Here is a 5,882-nt window from a genome sequence, read left to right as displayed (position 1 = left end):
GTATGGGACTAAAAGTTCAGAAATATAACAAGGCGAGAGGCCATGAAGAGCTTTAAAAGTGATCAATAGAATTTTAAAGTCAATTCTAAAACATACTGGGAGCCAGTGTAATGAAGCTAAAATAGGAGTAATGTGGTCATATTTCTTCGTTCTGGTTAAAAGCCTGGCAACTGAGTTTTGGACAGTCTGGAGTCGATCAATAGATTTTTGGGTTAAACAGGTGAAAAGGCTGTTGCAATAATCCAGGCGTGATGAGATGAAGGCGTGTAAAATGGTCTCTGTGTCCTTAAAAGTTAACATAGATCGAATTTTTGCTATATTTCTAAGTTGATAAAAACATGATTGAACAAGCTTTGTGGTGTGCTGCTCAAAATTTAAATTACTATCAAACCAAACACCAAGGTTCTTTGCCACAGGCTTAATGTGATTTACTAGGGAACCAGCAGATGGCAATCAAATACTGCCATCTGCTGGTCCCAATGACCAGGATTTCTGTTTTGTCCGAGTTCAGTTGGAGGAAATTATTTGACATCCATTTTTTAACTTCACAAAGGCAGTTGTTAAGTGAACTCAGCATTCCAGGGTCTGTGGGTCTGACGGGCAAGTACATTTGTGTGTTAGCATAAATGTGCTTTCCTGCATTCCCTTTTTAGGCTGCGAATGCTGTCATTTATCCAGGGTTGCTTACTAGCTGTAGACGTAGGCTTAACCTTTAGAGGAGCAGTAATATTTAGTGACGACAAGCAGATATGATTGAAGTGATCGACCAGATTGTTGGTGTTGGAATCAGACAGGTGTTGGCTTTGGCTCTGAAAGAATACGTAAAACACTTTGTTCATTAAAGATGCGAGAACACACGGAGCTTGGTGAGGCGGCATGAGTAACAGGCGAATCGCAGCTAAAAACAATACATCTGTGGTCAGATATGGTCATGTCCACTAATTCCACAGAGGAAATGCTGACACCCAGGGTAAAAACCAAGTCCAGTGTATGACCACGGTTATGGGTTTGCCCTTTGACATGTTGTTTGAAGTTAAAAGAAGTGGCCATATTTAAAAAGTCAGTTGCATTAACATTGGTGGGGTCATCAACATGAATATTAAAATCGCCACAAAGAACAATTCTGTCATAATTTAAAACCAGAGTAGAAAATTTTGGAAGTTCTGATAAAAATCCTCCAGGCAGTTTTGGGGGGCGATAAATTATAACAAATATGATAGGTTGCAGCCCTCCAAGTTTAAGAGTGAGAACTTCAAAGGAGTTAAATTCATCGCAGTGTACTTGATGACATTCAAAATTATTACTATGATTGCTGTGTGGGATGTGCACATTTCGGTTTACTGGTCTATGTGTGATGATGACAGGAATAGAAGCCTTTGGAACAACGCTGGGAGCAGACGGCTTTACATGCCAGCAGGTGGAGACAGTTGTTTGTGGCAGTGAGGCAGAGTTCTGTTCAGTGACCGGTGGTGCGTCCAGGTGTGCTGCATGAATGATTAGTCATTCAAGTAAGTCCTGAGGGGAGGACCACACCACATGCTGTATGTGAGCAGCCAACATTTCTGAGCCCCGTGTGTTTGGGTGAAGTCCGTCTGTCTTAAAAAGAGGCATTCTTTGCCAGAAAATATTAAAGTTATCGACATAACACACACTGTGAGCCCTGCAGGCGGACTGGAGCCAGTCGTGGAGGCCAAGGAGTCTACTGAAGCGGCCAGCACCGCGACCAACTGTGGGAATGGGACCAGAGATAAAAACGGACTTTCCACACTGCTTTAAAACGTTAAAAAGACTGTTAAAATCTGATTTTGTCAGCTCAGACTGCTGAAGAGCTGTGTCATTTGTTCCCACACGGACTATCACTCTTGTGATGGAGGACGGGAGCGATGGCATTAGGTCCTGGAGTTTTTTAAAATGCCAGCCGTGGTGGCACTGGGGAAGCAGTGAGTGGTAGCGTTAAAGAAACGGATGTTTCTGGTTATGGAGTCACCAATTATTAGTGTGGTTGGGGAGAAAAGGGGATGAGGAGATGCCAGTTGTGTGGTTCCAGAGCAGGACTGAGCAGAATCTGCTTCAACACTGCGTGCGGACTGAGGATGGAGTGTGTGAGCTGCTGAGTTTTGTGATGGAGTAGCAGTAACAGACCTGAGAGAAGGGCTACCCGACGGTGCCGGGTAGAGACGGCCTCCGGAGCGTCTGAGCACAGCCTCCTTCAGGATCCTACGTCGGGAAGCGAAGGTTTTTGACCGGGATGGCGGCTGCCGATCAGGCCCAGCGGCAGACCGGCGGCCCAGCCGGTCACCGTTTGCCGCCAGTGCAGGAGATGTAGCCGGTGGAGGAGATGCAACAGTGTCGGTCGGCACTGTCCGCCGAAAGAGGTCTGTATCAGGGAGACTCGAAGCCACAGGTGCATCCGCTGGATGGACCGGAGTGTCGTCAGACAGGGCTGCATAGCGGTTGGAGAGGCTGATGTGCGGAGGAGAGGCAGCCCCATCCGAGCCTCTCTTGCAGCCACGGACCACCACTTCAGCCCAGGTTGACTGATGCTTTGGAGTCGAGCAGGAGGAAAGCCTCGGAAAAGGAGAGGGGTCCCATAGTACGGTGTCCTGGATGTTAGCGGTTGCGCTAAGAGAAACAATCTGTTTGGCTTGTACTGAAGCCACATCCATAAAGCCAGTCAGCAGGGAATCTTTCTCTTTGAGTTCCTCTGAAAGTCGTCGGATGTCTTCCATAAGGTCAGCAATCTTTTTGTTCGCTTTCTTAAGGAGTGTGCAGTCCTCATGGGGCAGAGTTATCTCGGCTAGCATAACGTTAGTCGCCGAAGCTTTGTTGTGGTCAGTAGCATTGATAGCGTTTTTACAGTCATCTAGCTTAAAATCCATGTTGGACGACTAAAATCCGTAACCCACATAAAACTTAAGTTAGGTAAAAGGATATAAAAAATGTAACGTCAAAGTGTGGATTAAAACTGGATAAGAGTCAGGTTTAAGACGGAGCTTCCGACAGGTAGCTGCTGATGCCAACGCATGTGCAGAGTACAGATTACGTTTAGTCCTAATGGTAAGATGTGTTGTGGACTTGAGTAACTTATACCATCTGCTATGTTATGGTTGCAGTCTGAAGCGGCTCTGATTTGGATCACACTACCTTGTTTCTTACGATCCGCCCTTCTCTACTTCTGATTGGCTAGTGGTCCTTACCTGGGAACCGCGCATATGCAAGGCCCAACAAAGATTTTGTACAAGTAAGATGCATCACTCTGTAGCTCAAGAGCGGAGCGTACAACACATAGGGTGAAAAGAGGAGCTGCAGCAATGTGCAGTATGAGGGAAATATGTTTTTTTTTTTAAATTAAACCATGTAAACCTGTTCTGGTACAACCCCTAAGATTTTGAACCTGAAAATGAGTATAATACCACCTCTTTAAGATTTCTAGAGAAAGAAATGTAAAAAAAAAGTTATAAACAATGCGCAAATAATGCTAAGCCTATGATGTGTTTAAAATTGAGCTGTTGCACTTCTGATTTAGTGATATTTTGTAAATTATCATTTTTACGTATTTTATTTATTGATACAGATGTAGTGTTTGTGATTATATTATAGTTTAAACTTAAACCATATAATGTATCATTACAATCCACACTCCATTACATCCACAGATGCCCCAAGTGGTGAACCAGATGTGCTGCTGCAAAGTGGCTGTCCTGACTGCATCCTCATAAAGGGGGATGACATCATTGACACTCTAATGCTCTTCAGTAAGAAGAACAGAGGGATGATATAAAACATATATGTAATAAAATTACCGATAATGTTGGTATACAGCAAAATATAGCTTAATATGACACTAATACTGAAGGAAACTACTCACCAAGTCTCAGAGTAATCTCCTTTATCTGGCTTCAGAAAATTCATAATTCATGATTTCCATTTAGCGTTACCTCTAGAAAACTATAATCAACTATATAATTTAAGGCATCTCAATAGCTATTACCATTCATCCTGAGGGAATGTAATAGTTGTTGAGATATTACAACCAACAGATCCAACATTGCTAATCCCAAGATATTAGTGTATTTTTTATTAACCTTTTGTCTATCTCCAACAGGCCTTTGACAACATCTACTGTAAAAACATAAACTATGGTGTGTGTGTGTCTCAGAGAGAGAGAGAGCTTGCAGTAGTGTGGGTTAAACTGGTATAAACAATAGAACATCATCACTTTCATCTCAAATGTGTCACCTCTTTAACAGGTAGGAGAAAGACTGTCACTGCTGCTGAGCTGAAGGAGTTTGAGACACAGACAGAGTGTCAGGGCTGGGCCAAACCACAGGTCTTAAACACAGATGGTGAGACTTGAAAAAAAGTTATTGTTTATGCAGAGTAAGATTTCCTTACAGTCAGTAAATGAAAAAATAGGGAGTGTAGTGGCACTGTATCATGATACCATTTTATTCTCTGCCATAGTACACAACAATATGCAATGGTAAAATGTATTGTGTGGTTGTTATTAATATTACGTACATTAGAGAATGTGATATACTGTATAAAGTAATGTTATTTATATTGTCAGTACTGTCAACTTTCTAATTTTCTTTTCAGCTTCCTGCACAGAGTATGAAAACTGCCCGTCACTTAAGGACGATGACACTTCGGGATTATCATAAATGATGTATCGAAGACTGAAAAACACGTACACAGAGCCCATCAAGTGTCTTGCAGACAGTTTTTTCTTCTTTTTTTTTAATATCACCTCCGCGTTGCCTTGGAGTGGGCTTAGCAAGAGTGGGCTAATTATTGGTGATTATAGAGCTACTACAGATATTCACTCACCACCAATCATGTCTATGTGAAAAGGCGCAACCCTTACGAAATAAAGTTTCAAAGGGAATTGCCGTCTGATTTACTGTTTTAAAGTAGTAGGTATTGGGTATTTAATATCTAACCTTCCCTTTCTAACATCCTTCAGAAAGCAATCACCATCAGTTGTGTAACTTTCTACATAACAATAGCTTATCTGAGAATTTTCAGTCAGGATTCAGAGTGCATCATAGCACAGAGACAGCACTGGTGAAAATTACAAATGTCCTTAATTGCATCAGACAAAGGACTCGTCTCTACTTGTTTTGTTACATCTTAGTGCTGCATTTGACGCCGCTGACCATCACATCCTATTACAGAGAGTGGAACATTTAATTGGCATTAAAGGAACCGTATAAAAGGTATTATTAGAGCAAAACAACTGAGCACCTCTGACAGTGGAATTTGTAGTTGTAGAAAATGGTCAGGTGTGTTTTATTAAATTTATCACAGAGAAAATACTTCAGTTGGAAACTTGCAGATTTTTTCTCTCTCTCCAACAAACAATACAACAGTTACACCTTCTCAAATTATTCATTGCAGATGCACAAATCCTATTCTATGAATCACAAATTAAAACACTCATTCGCTCACATTTTTGCTGCAGTGAATATGGTGCAAAACACATACACACCTGTATCAAAAAATGGGAAGTCATGTACAATATTTGCATATTCACAAGAGAGTTGCGCATCTGTAGAATATTTTCTCACAGTATTTTTTTGATTTTTCTTCGCACACCTGCACTGCTTGAATCTGCCGCTTCGAATCACAAATGCAGTTCTTTTTTGCTCACAAATGACAAGTTCTGCGTGGTTAGAGGCACTTTTTAGAAAACCCTTTTGGCCAACCAAAGGAGCCACTATCTTTTATCCAACCCAGCATCATTAACAGTATTGATCCAAACCAGCTGAAATGAAACCTCGCTGTCTTCTGTCTGACGAAAGCTACAGCAGCTTAGACAATAGCAACATGAGGCACTGAATTTGACTAATTTACTGTATATCAGAGTGTTGCGTAATTCG

The sequence above is a fragment of the Micropterus dolomieu genome, linkage group LG18, assembly GCF_021292245.1.
Source record: "Micropterus dolomieu isolate WLL.071019.BEF.003 ecotype Adirondacks linkage group LG18, ASM2129224v1, whole genome shotgun sequence".
In the NCBI taxonomy this organism is placed as follows: Eukaryota; Metazoa; Chordata; class Actinopteri; order Centrarchiformes; family Centrarchidae; genus Micropterus; species Micropterus dolomieu.
This window is presented reverse-complemented; position numbering follows the sequence as displayed.